The sequence below is a fragment of the Podarcis vaucheri genome, assembly GCF_965113315.1.
Source record: "Podarcis vaucheri genome assembly, chromosome: 7".
Lineage (NCBI taxonomy): Eukaryota > Metazoa > Chordata > Lepidosauria > Squamata > Lacertidae > Podarcis > Podarcis vaucheri.
This window is the reverse complement of record NC_138765.1, coordinates 77,340,106-77,353,633: the sequence shown is the minus strand read 5'-3', so window position 1 is coordinate 77,353,633 and position 13,528 is coordinate 77,340,106. Positions and strand designations below refer to the sequence as shown.

The window sequence follows — 13,528 nt, the reverse complement described above, 5'->3', positions numbered from 1 at the left end:
AACAGGATCTGGAGAGCACGAGGTTGAAGAAGGCTGCTTTACAGTCTTTAGGCAATGCCCCCCCCCAGTGTTCCTAAGCAGAGACCCAAACTTTCGCATTATCCACAACTGTTTTTCCTTCTTCATAGCTCGCTCATTGGAAAGCTTGCTCACTCTTCATTTTGAATTGGGTGCTAATTAAGTTCATTTTTTAGGATTAACCCTGATTAAGTATGCCAGTGTAGTGTGGTTGGAGTAGGGCAGGTTTTGGGGAACTTGTGGCCCTCCAGATGTTGCTGAACTACAAATGCCATCAGCCCCAGAAAGCATAGAGGCCACTGCCCAGGGATGATGGGATTTGTAGTTCAGCAAACCTCTGTTGCACCAAAGGTTGGGAGACCAGGATTCAGATTCCCACCTACCCACAATGCTCACTTGAGTGATATTTGGCCAGTCACCCTCAGCCAAACCTACCTCAGAGTTGTTTGTGAGGCTGTAATGGGTAAGGCAGGGAGAGCCACATTATGCCACCTTGAGCTCCATGCAGGAAAGGTGAGGTTAAAAAAATTACCCCACACTATATGTTACGTTTAAAGTAGGACCCCCCCCAAAGAATCCTGGGAGCTGTAGTTTGTGAGGTCACCTCATAACAACTCTCAGCACTCTTAGTAAACTACCGATCCCAGGATGGGGAGGGAAGGAGCCCTAACAGTATAAGGGCAGATCCGCAACATACATTCAAAACCCATGATCTTGGGAGCTGTAGTTTCCCCCTTACAGAACTACAACACCCAGCAACCTAACAAGCTGTAGCTCCCAGTATTATTTTTGGGGAAAGTCATATGTTTTAAAACATGCATTTTACAGGGTTTCTCAACCTTGGGGGCCACAGCTGTCGTTGGACTACAACTCCCACTGGTCCTGCTAGCCTAGGGATGATGGGAGTTGTAGTCCAACGACAGCTACGGAGCCAAGATTGAGAAACGGTGGGTGCGCAATATGTTTCTGGAGAAGGTGCGCAAGTTCCAGCCTCGATTCTTAGCGCGGGGACCTTGAAAAGGCGCCTCTAAGAATAATCAGCCCCCGCGATACAACATGCGGCGGGAGTTGACCTCTGACAAGTGTTCCCCGCCTCCTGGCGGCTGCAGCGCCTGCTGTCCTTTGCTTGCTTTCCTTTCCCAGCGAGCGGAGCCGCGTCTCGCCCGCTGCGGCTGCCTTGGCGGCGGCGTCTCCTCCTCCTCCAGCAGAGCGCGTCTCTCCCGCTCCCGCTGCTGCCGCCGTCGCATCAATCAAGCGACGCAGCTGAGCAAGCCCACCCGGCGGCCGGGCGGCTAATCGGGCGGAAGGGCGCGGCGCTGGAGAGGAGAGGAGGCGGGCGGGGAGGTCACTGCAGGGGCAGGCAGAGGAGAAGGGGCCACCCGCTCCCCTGATGGAGGAGGAGGACGAGGCCAACGCCGCCGCCGCGCTGGCTGGCTGGCTTGCTAGGTGCTTGCTTGCAGCGACAGCAGCAGGAGAAAAACGAGAGGGAGAGACCCGCACGGGGCCGAGAGGAGTTTGCAAACTCGGTGAGTCTTCAGTTCCGCCCCCTCTCACTTTTGCACAGAGAAAGAGAACGGCTTACAGGGAGCAGCCCCTTCTCCTCTCTTGGGAGGGGGCGCACGGAAAGAGTTACTGTTCATACGTTACTTTGAACTCGCAGGAGCGAGGTCGCGCCCGCGGGGAATGCAGCGTCGTTGTCAAGAGCCAGCTTTTTACCCCTCTCCCGCTTCTTGCGGGTTCAGTGGAACGTGTGAAAAGGGCTTCAAAGTTACGAGGCGGCCTCCCCAAGTAAGGGGCTCCAAAATGCACTTTGCAAGAGTCTGTGTTGCATTGTGTTGCAGCTTCCCCTGCCCATTCGATTAGAACCTGAAAGCAAACCTAATTGAGCTCAACAGGCCTACTTATTGGGATGAAGTGCATATAAGGTCCTTCTCCTTAGGTGCAATTCTGTGTACACCTGCCTGGGACCATTGCACGTGCTAAGCACACATCAGTGCAATGGGATTTGCTCCTTGGTAAGCATGCATTGAGGTTGCAGCCCATTCCTATGGGGAAATCTGTGGCTCTCAAGGGCTGCAACTCCCAGCAGCCCTGACTGGGCTTGTTTAGTGGGGTTTGCTCCCAGATAAATGGGCATAGGATTTCAGCTGTAGTTACACACACGTGCACACACATTGTTGTATTGGGGTTGTTGTGATGGCCTTCACACCTCCAAGGTGTCCAGTAGTAGTGTGCCAGCACACACTTTCTCTCCAGCCTTCCCACATCTAGATTGCAGGCAAACACCTGTGGTTGTTAAGGAGGGGATTCTCAAGGCTCACTGTGTGTGTCAGGAGAGTGTTCTTGTTATGGTAAATCCTCCTTCTTTCCTGCCCCCCCCGTCCCCCCCACACCACCCTGAATTCACATTTGCAATCATTTTGGTCCCTGCAGATCTTTAATTCTGCATGGCGAGGATTTCTTTATTTGTGGTTTCACGCTGCTTTGAATTGGCGTTTATTCTGGTACATTGAGTTTGATTTATTGGGGGAAACGTTGAAATTGCACCCTTTGGAGACAGCTTTCAGAGTCAGAATTCCAGTGCTTAATGGACGGGCGGTGTGTTTGTGAGCTGCTCCTTTGAGCTGCTCTGCAGGATTGGCCTGTTCTCTGTGCTCGCAAGTGCGCGTTGCAGTCTGGTTTCTGGAGAGCAAGTGGTGGTGGTTAGCTGGTAGGGCCCTGCTGCACAGAAAGTGGAAACCACAGAAAACTGAAGGTGAACACCATAGAGAAACTAAGACTGCGATCCTAACTGGGCTCACCTGGATGTAAAATCCACTGAGTTCACCAGAACATAGTCTGGAGTTGACATGGTTCAGGATTGCACTGCTGGTCAAGCCTGCTGCGCTTGTCAGAGGGAAACTTAAGAGTCTGTCCCCCAGTCCATTCTATTACTCCAATTTTGTAAAAACCTGTCTGTATGACGTTTTGCAATGTATGGTATGCTGATGTAATTGCTTAAGCCAGCTGAGTTACTCTCCCCAGTTGCCACCAGCTTGTATACCTATAGACGTTTTCAGTTAATAGAATCATAGAGTTGGAAGGGACCATGAGGATCATCTAGTCTAGCCCCCATGCAATGCATGAATCTTTCACCCAGTGTGGGGCTTGAACCCTTGGCCCTGAGATTAAGAGCCTCGTGCTCTAATTCTCTGAGAGCATTTTAAAAAGCTCTGTAGAAGTTAGCTGGCAACTTTCTGAGTTGAGATGGTCATTTTGTTGTTGTTGTTGGTTTGATTTTGGAATTTATTTTGTATGATGGGTGGGAGACCTCAGGCTGGGGGGGGGGCAGATGCAGCCCTCCAGACACCTCTATTTGGCCCTTTGGACCCTCACCAGCCTTGCTTCATTCCTTCTTTGAGTGAGTTTTTGCCCAGTTGGAAATGTGTCCTTGAACTCTGATGCCTCTTGCTTGCCTGGCTAGAGGATAGAGACGGGAGCCTGTGCAGAAGCTGTGCAAAGGTTAAAATTTTTACGTTTGCTGCTCCATTCGCTATTGCCTCTGGCCCTGCCCACCACTGGCATGCGGCCCTCGGAAGGTTGCCCAGAAAGGAACGCGGCCCTCGGTTTGGAAAAAGCTTCCCCACTCCTGCCGGAGGAAGGCCGTGGCAGTTCATGTGCAGACCCACAAAACACTTCTCATGGCCAGTGCTGCTTCAGTCACAGGCATGACACATTTGCCTGGGGAGCACAACCCAGGTTCAGATGAGCTTGTTAAAATCTGAGAGAGACTGGGGTGGAATTTGTGTGTGTTTGTGTGTGTGTGTGTGTGTGTGTGTGAAGAGGAGTAGTAGAAGAGCAGGAATGCAAATAAATTAATAAATGGGGAGGTCGGGGAAGCGGCCTCATCTTGTTAGTGATGTGTCAAGGGCAGTGTAAAGGTGAGCTCCGATAAGTAATTTCGCTGTCAAAATTATTTAGAGATGTCATTAAAACTGCTCGGGGGCTGTCTCCACTGCTTCAGGGCATGAGCGACTGTTTTTAATTTGCTGGTGGCTCAGTGTCCCCAACTCTGGCTCGCTGGCAACTGCTTTCAGGCTGGCGGTGGGGGGAGCAGCTGTCAGCTGGGACTTCACTGTGAACATATGCAAGGCACTTGCTTTAAATTCCCCAACGGGCAGTGATGCTCTGTGCCCATCTGCCCCATAGGATCAAGAAAAACTCCCTCTTCCTCAACGCCCCCCCCCAATTGGAATTTGAAGCAACACCATCCTTTAAGTATTGATTTTCTTTTCTTGTCTTTTTCTTCAAGAGGGGTGGGTGAGTGAGTGGGAGGGAGGATGCGCTTTCCTGCAGCACATGCAAACTTTTTTAAAAAAAGTTTTGTCCCCCCCCCCCTTCTCACTCTTCCACACATTACCTAGTTCCTTGGCATGTTAGCTGGTGGTTCTGCTCTGTGCAGGCTGTTTCCTCCATCTAGACACTTGGCAAGGATCTGGCTGCACAACAGATGCCAGTGCTGAGCTGACCAGGAGGGGGGAGTCACTGTTGCCACCTTTCTGTTCTATGGTTTTCTCATGGGTAGGCAAACTAAGGCCTGCGGGACAAATCCGGCCCATGGATGGTCCAGGAATCAGCGTGTTTTTACATGAGTAGAATGTATCCTTTTATTTAAAATGCACCTCTGGGTTATTTGTGGGGCTTGCCTGGTGTTGTTACATGAGTAGAATGTGTGCTTTTATTTAAAATGCTTCTCTGGGTTATTTGAGGGTTCATTTTTCTTCTTCAAAATATAGTCCAGCCCTCCACAAGGTCTGCGGGACAGTGGAACGGCCCCCTGCTAAAAAAGTTTGCTGACCCCTGGTTTCCCTTCTCTTCCCTCCTCTCCCCTCCTTCCACTGAAATGCCTTATTGCTGAAGAGTTGCAACTTTTGGATCAGTCCTAGTAGGGACTGTTTTTGTCATTGGCTGTTATAATTCGTGTGCTGATGGAGTATCGTCCCATTAGTTCTTCTGTAGCCAAAGTCTATGGATAGGGGATCCTGTGGCCCTGCAGGTTCCCATCAGCCCCCAGCTGGCATGGTCGGTGTCGTGGGTGAGTGGGTTTAGAGTCCACCAGCATCTGGATTTTCAGAGATACATTCAAATTCCTTTTTTTAAAAAAGATATTTATTAAGAGTTTAAGAATTACAGAAAGCAGAAAAAGGAAAAACAATAAAAAATTAACAAAACATACATTACAATACATAAAAAACATAAAATAAAAACAATACAACAAAAAAGAAAAAACATTAAAACACATCCGATATTCCATATCTGTACCTTTCATTTACTTGTTTCATCGACCTCCTCACACCTCCCTTTTTGTATTCTAGCTCAATTCACTATTTCAGCAAATTCTTTCCATCTTTCTCAACTTTTGTTCTATAATTTATCTTAACGGTCTAACCTTAAATTTTTTCATTTTGGCCCATTATCAATCAGCTTTTACTTAGTTCTTTATTACATTTCTGCTAAAACCATATAGCTTCATTCCAACATCCTTCTAACATTCATTAATTTTGCAATGTTTTTGTAATTATACTTTACATTTTTTCCAATCTTCTTCCACCAACTCTTCTCCCTGGTCTCGGATTCTGCCAGTCATTTCCGCCAGTTCCATGTAGTCCATTAGCTTCATCTGCCATTCTTCCAGAGTGGGTAGATCTTGTGTCTTCCAATACTTTGCAATAAGTATTCTTGCTGCTGTTGTAGCATACATAAAGAAAGTTCTATCCTTCTTTGGCACCAATTGGCCGACCATGCCCAATTCAACTTCCATTGCCTTATCCTCCTCGAATGTGTTTAATCATAGCTACTAGCCATTATGGCGATGCTCTCCTTCCACTCTCAGAGGCAGCTTTCAGCTTTCTGACAGGGGGTCTCTCCCATGCAAGTGGGAAGAGAGTGCTGTGTTGCCCTTAAGTTCTGCTTGCTGTTGCCAGTCAAGGCTTCCCATATGCATCTAGTTGGCCACTGTGAGAACAAGGTGCAGGACTAATGTCCTTTAGCTCGATCCAAGAGGGCTTTTCTTGCATTCTTATGCATAGGTAGACACATCCATGTAGACTTTCAGTCCATTGGTCCATCATCTATAACGATCATTCCCTTTTTATACTACCCTTCTTCTGGTAGGAGCCCAGGGCAGTGAAAAGCATTGCAGGGAAAGCATCGGAAACTGCATTTCCAAAAATTAAAATTAAAATTAGTAGCAGCTGCTGACTTTACTGACTTTGAGGCATTTATGCCTCAAAGGCCCAAGCAAATAGATGTCTTTAATTGGCAACTAAAATACTATCAGTGTAGGGTTTGGACACAGCTTCCTAGTTTTTCACTAACTGAAAGCAGCTCTCCAGGGTTACAAGCAGAGGATCTTACAAAGCCCACCTGGGAGATGCCTGGGTTTGCAGATAGAACCTTCTGCATTCAAAGCACATGCTCTGCCACTGAGCTTTGGTCTGTCCCTTAAGAGACAGGAACTTAGGAAGTTCCCTTATAAAGAATCAGGTCAATGGTTCATGCACTTCAATATTGTCTACACTGACTGGCAGTGGCTTTTTGGATTTCAGGCACAGGGTCTCCCACACACCAGGGATTTAACCTGGGCCCCACTACACTAGGGCCACCTTTAGCTCTCTTGTGATGGGGCTGATAACACTAAACGTTACTGAACCTCCTCTTTTATAACTACATCTTTCCCTTAGCTCTTGTCCTTGGCCCTAATTTGCTTCCCGGATGATAGTGAAGACGGAGCGGAAATCATGCCTCCCCATGGGTCAAAAGTATAATCCGATGCAGGATTCCGCTGTAACGTGCCTGAAGGAGGCAGAAGGGTGGGAATTCCCAGATGTGCAGAAGGAGAGCCTTACGCACATTCTGGATATGGTTAGAGCTCGGAGTTTTAATTGCTCTTGATTCGTTTTGCACATGGCGGAGTGGGGAGGACACCCTTGAGCAAAAGCTCTTTCCAATCGTACTTGCCAAATTGGCCAGCGTTTCAACCAGACCGTCTCGGTATTTTAATTATCTGGATAGATTTATTATTTAAAAGGCCAGTTTAGTAAATGAGCAATTGTATAATTTCCTATAAATGATCAGCAGTCAGTTTAAAAATAAAATTAAAGATTCTCTACCTCTCAAGCCCTTCTCCCCTACCCAGTTTTGTGGCTCTGAAAGCAAAATCCTGCCGTTGCAACATGTTTTGCTAACTGTCGTCCTTCGTTGTGTGCATCTGTTAAGCTTTGCATAATTTATTCAGCTTTCTTGATGGAGGCGCTCTATGCCTTTTGAAACTTTTGTGTGCAAACGGGGGTGCGGCAAGGGAAAATCCAGAGAGAGGAAGTGCTTGTGGATATTTTTCAAGTTTTTTCTTCCTGAAAATAGAAGGTCTATGATGCTGAACTTCACACCCCACTTGCAATGGGGTGTTCAAGATCTAGAAAGGCCTGGAATATTTCCTCGCCTTAGAAGGGTGCTGCTGGATCAGGCCAGTGGGCCATCTAGTCCAGCATTCTCGTAGTAGCCAACCCAGATTCCTTTTTATTGTGCGGGGATGTGATTTAAATGCATGTTGTGAATGCAGCCCAGATTCACATCACAGCGGTCAGGTTTCACTAAATATGGGCACTTGCAGAAGCAACATCATCTCACCTCTCTGCAAACAGATGAGAATGAATGCTCAATGAACGAGTCATTTGAAAGTGACCTGGGTGGGTGCATATGTTCTCTTAAGTTGGGTGTTCATGGGTTTTGAAAAAAGAGGTATTGACATGGGGTTTTTTTTCTTCTGCTCAGGAAAAAAATCTAGCAGAGACACATAAGTTTATTGAAAACAATCCTGAGGACTCAATAGCATTTTTATATTTTTTTGACGGTAAACGACTTTTGGGGCAGGAAAATGGCAAATGCAATTCAACGTAAAGAAATATAAAGTGGTACATGTTGTAGGGGAAAAAAATCTTAATTTCACAAGGACACTCACGGAGTCTGAACTAGAGGTGATGGACCAGAAGAAAGTCCTTGGATTCACAGCAGATAGCTCAGTGAAGATGCCAATCCCAGAGTGTGGCAGCTCTGGAAAAGGCAAATTTCAAGCTAGGGATCATTAGAAAACGAATTGAAAATAAAACTGCCAATATCATAATGTTGTTATACCAATCTATGGTGTGACCACATTTACAGTACTGTACAGTTCTGGTCCCCTCACTCCAAAAAAAAGATATTGTAGAGTTGGAAAAGGTTCTGAATAGGGTGACCAAAATGATCAAGGGGAGCAACTATCCTATGAAGAAGTGTTGCAGCGTTTGGGACTTTTCAGTTTAGTGGAAAGGCAACCAACAGGTAACATGGTAGAGGTTTATAACATTATACAGTGGTACCTCTGGATGCAAATGGGATCCGTTCTGGAGCCCCATTTGCATCCTGAAGCGAACGTAACACGCGTCTGTGCGGGTCGCGGTTTGTTGCTTCTGCGCATGTGTGTGAGCGTCTGCGCATGCGCAAGTGGAAAAACCCAGAAGTAACGCGTTCCATTACTTTTGGGTTGCCGCAGAGCGCAACCTGAAAACGCTCAACCTAAAGCGTATTCATCCCGAGGTATGACTGTACATGGGATGCAGAAAATGAATTGAGAAAAGTTTTTCTCCTTGCCTATCAGTAGAACTCATGGACATCCAATGAAACTGAACGTTGGAAGATGTAGGTCAGATAAAAGAAAGTGCTTTTCCATGCAGCGCATAATCAAAAACTATGCAACTCCCTCCTCCAGGAGGCAGTGGTGGCTACCAGCTTGGGTGGTTTGGACAAATTCATGGAAGATAGGGCTCTCAATGGCTGCTAGCCATAATGGCTATGCTCTGCCAACCACAGTTGGAGGCAGAAATGCTTCTGATTACCAGCTGCTGGAAACCACAGGAGAGGGGAGAGCCCTGCTCACTGGTTTCCCACAGGCATCTGGTTCATCACTGTGAGAACAGGATGCTGGAGCATATGGGGCATCGGCATGATCCAGCAGGCTATTCTTATGCTCTTTTTAAAAACACACACAAAAAGAGTTTACGAGTGTGTTTACTTTTTCCCCATCATGCCTACTCGCCTTTTGAAGTCTGTGCTTATGTTGAAATGTTAGCTAGCACTTCACTCGCCTGTTGCGATACTAACCTTCATGGACCTTTTCTCCTGGTGTCATCCGTGGTCCTTTTCAGTCTGCTCTGAACTGCCAGTGCTAAGTCTTTTATCTCTTTCGGATGCACTTACAGTTCTTCTCCATCGTTCCTTGCCTTTAGCTACTGCTGCTGCTCCTCCTCTCACGGCAGCGGGCCGTGGTGCAAATGATATGTGCAAATATGTGTAACAAAACCCCCAACCTTCGTGTGCTTTATTTTTAAATGGAAAGGAGGTTTGGGAGATTGTGGTTTTTGAACGGAGCAGGAGTCAAGAGTTCCTAATCCTCTTCCCTCACCAGCTGTTTTTCTTGCTCAGAATTGCCTTTGCCAGCTGCTCTTCCCCTTGCAGGGCTCCAGCTGCGTAATTAACCTTGTAAATCAGGGACGGGGAACTTGTGGCAGTCCAGATGTTGTTTGGCTGCTCCCACTGCCCATTATCCCTGACCATTGGCCCTTGGGGGCTGGGAAAGAGATGGAAAGCCAAAAGTAAGCGGAGGAAGATTAATGTGTTCGGGTCACTTATGAGTTCTTAGGCTTGGTTTCAGTAGAGCAAGACAGAGGCAGCTGTGGCCCTGCAGATGTTGTTGGACTCCAATTCCCACCAGCCCCGGCACCCAGCCTGATGAATGGTCAGGGGTGATAGGGAATGTGGTCCAGAAAGGAGACTTCTTGTTGTGTTTCTGCATGCGTGCCTGATCTGGCTCTTATTGAGGCTGATTAAAACAAGGTTGGTGAACCCTGTGGCCCTCCGGTTGTTTCTGGACTCCAAACTTCCACGTGAACTGCAGAACATGGTGACCAAAACTGAACTAAATGAGTTGTTTTCTCCTCTTGCTTTCTAATTTGGTGTAACTTAACCTAATCTCTCATTGGTGGTTTTTGAGTTTTGCATAGATCCCCCTCCCCCTTTTTCTGCTTGCTCTTGGGGAGGGGGCATATGTCTGCACCCCAGTTTATTTATTTTCAAGTACAACCCCTGTATATGGGTTTAAACACATCCATATATAGGGGTTGTATTTTAAAAAATAAACCTGGAGATAAATGTGGTAGGTCTGACTTCTGTGGAAATGGCATTTTGCTGCGTTGCTAAGGCAACAGGAGATAGCACCTGAAGACAAGAACAGGCAGGACTTCCCTTCTCAGCTGTGGTGGAGCAATAGTGATCGAATGAGATTAGGTAGAATTAGATAATACTAAAATTCGCTATGGTTTTGATGGCAGCCCTTGATTAAATAAGTGAGAAAGTCCTGTCCCCTTGTAGGTAAAATGAATTCTCCTCGGATCAATAACTTTTCATATCCTTTCCCTGACCCCATCCGCTTTGTTTTTGCAGGAGTCTTATGAAGAAGGGGTTATGGCTGGCTGGTAAATAGATGTGCACCTGTGGCGAATGAAAGTTGTCCCTAATGACAATCTTTACCAAAAAAAGGTTATTTTTACTCTCTCTTTTTAAAGTCAGAGATGGTAAACATGGTTATTGGTGGGCAGGTAAGCTAGTAAAAATCATTGTAGAGGGTGGGACTAGATGACCCTTGGGGTCCCTTTCCCAAATGGACCAAAAGTCTGTCTCTGTTTCAGGCAGCTTTCTATATTTCCTTGGCATGCCAGAAGCACATTTTCTCTCCTTAAGCTTCATACCAGTCAGGAGAGAGGAGGCGAGAGTGAAGTGTACCTTAGAGCGATCTCAAAAGTCTGCTTGTTACCTGTTTGGGGAGCGGAGCCGGCAGCAGCCCACCCACCATTCAAGGCAGGTCTTTTGGCGGCCAAAAGGGACAAAGGAGCTTTTGAGGTTTTTCTCATCTATCCTGTTTGAGGTTTGTTTGCGTTTCCCCCCTCCTCCCCTTCCGGAGATGTTTGGCAGTTTTTTGAATGTGTGCCATGGAAGCCTTCCTGGAGGAAGCCTAACAGGTGAAGTCTCGCTGTACGGAATCCGTTGCAAGGAGCTTCTTACTGGAATTTTTAAAAATATATATACTCTGGATAAATGCCCCCCTCCCAGTGGGTAGGGAAGTAAGAGACAAGTTCAGAGTGTTACAGTTAGTATATGAAGCCCTTATGGATTGGAACTAGTTTACACTATATATATGCCCGCTCAACGGTTTCAGTCTGTGGCTTCAGGTTACAGACTCCGCTAACCCAGAAATAGTGCTTCAGGTTAAGAACTTTGCTTCAGGATGAGAACAGAAATCATGCTCTGGCGGTGCGGCGGCAGCAGGAGGCCCCTTTAGCTAAAGTGGTGCTTCAGGTTAAGAACAGTTTCAGGTTAAGAATGGACCTCCGGAACGAATTAAGTACTTAACGTGAGGTACCACTGTATTGGCCTTTTGGTGTGGCAGCACCTTCATTTTGGAACTCCTTGCCTATTGATATCAGACAGGCGACTTCACTGTAATGTTTTTGGTGCCTGCTAAAAAGCATCTTTGTTTAGGCCGGCCCTTCTAGACATGTAGGAGTTGCATGTGTCTTATTTCTTCAGAGCTACTTATTTGATTACAGCAAGCCCACAACTTACACAGGGGTTCTGTTCCCAGGGATTGCTCTTAAAGCCAAAATTGCATATAGTCAAAACACATGGGGTTCAGTGGCAGGTGGGATAGTGAAAGTCGTTTTTCCTGGAACCCTGCCCCCTTTCCAACCCCCTTCTTATTTACTTTTTTGCCACGCACATAAAGCTCAAATGTGTTACATGCATGCATGTTGTGGGCTTACTGTATTTTAAAATGTCTGTTTTTGGCTGTTTTTCAATTGATAGTTTTAAAGTTTTATTGCTAAACATTTCGAGGTTAGCAATAATACACCAAGCAGTGCATAAATTTTGTTACATCATCAAATTCCAAACTTGGACTGCTATAGGGCCATGCTGTGAATATATTCCTGCAGCAACCTGAACTCTGCACCACACAAACATGGCTTCTTCAAACTACAGTGGTACCTCAGGTTACAGACTCCGCTAACCCAGAAAGAGTACTTCAGGTTAAGAACTTTGCTTCAGGATGAGAACAGAAATCGTGCTCTGGCGGCTTGGCAACAGCAGGAAGCCCCATTAGTTAAAGTAGTGCTTCAGGTTAAAAACAGTTTCAGCTTAAGAATGGACCTCTGGAACAAATTGAGTACTTAACCTGAGGTACCACTGTATTCTCCCCCCCCCCCCCGAGAAGCTAGTCTGTTCCCTTTCTTTCAGTGTTTTACTTTGTGTCCACTCGGGGGGGGGGGGGATTCCTTGCAGATATAGAGGTGAATATTGTTATCAATGTAAAACATGTGGGCATTAGGGTATATTTTGCATAATTCTAATTTACAAGTTGAGGGGGTGGGGAGCCTGATCAGTGCAGCCTTCCCCAACCACGAGCCCTCCAGGTGGTTTGGACCACAACTCTCATCCACCCCATTCAGGAGTGATCCAAAACATCTGGTGGGTATCAGGTTGGGGAAGGCTGGAGTGTAATGTGTGGAAAACTAGGGCTGGGCGATAATCTGGTTTTCAACATATAAAGGTAAAGGGACCCCGGATCATTAGGTCCAGTTGTGGCCGACTCTGGGGTTGCGGCGCTCATCTCGCTTTATTGGCCGAGGGAGCCGGCATATAGCTTCCGGGTCATGTGGCCAGCATGACTAATCTGCTTCTGGCAAACCAGAGCAGTGCACGGAAACGCCGTTTACCTTCCCGCCGGAGTACCTATTTATCTACTTGCACTTTGGCGTGCTTTTGAACTGCTAGGTTGGCAGGAGCAGAGACCAAGCAACGAGAGCTCACCCCGTCGCGGGGATTCGAACCGCCGACCTTCTGATCGGCAAGTCCTAGGCTCTGTGGTTTAACCTACAGCGCCACCCGCATCCCTTTCAACATATATCACTAGCTAAACATCTTTGCTCAGAATCTGCTTGGTGTACCAACACTGCAAGTTAGACTTGCCCATGAGAGGCAGCATGGTGCGATGGTTAGAGTGTCAGACTAAGGGTAGGGTGGGGGCAAAGCATAAGTTCGCATCCCCACTTGGCCAAGAAGCTCTCAAGGCACATTAAAAAAGCTTGCTCTCTTTCGGCCAGGCCTACTTCTCAGGGTTGTTCTGAAAATAATAACGGAGGGGAGGACCACCAATGCCACCTTGAGAGTTTCTTGGGAGGAGGGTAGGATAAGAAAGAAATAGTACCCCTTTGTTCTTCCACTTAAAAAAACAAAACCCGACTGCTGTGTTTACAGCCCTAAGACAAACTATTGCAAAGGACAGAAGATCAAGCTTTGCCGTTGTCAACGAGCCCTGTGTGGTTTTCATCTGTGAGCCAAACCTTATTTCCACACCTGGATGCTATTTGAGCCCCAGTCCTTG

The 13,528-nt window shown here is 46.9% G+C and overlaps 1 protein-coding gene across 11 annotated transcripts in view; it reads left to right on the top strand.

Annotated features, from left to right (window-relative positions):
* Window positions 1-13,528, top strand: part of SAMD11 (sterile alpha motif domain containing 11) — a 321,250-nt gene that overhangs the window by 179,234 nt on the left and 128,488 nt on the right. The gene's annotated exons all lie outside the window — the stretch shown is intronic.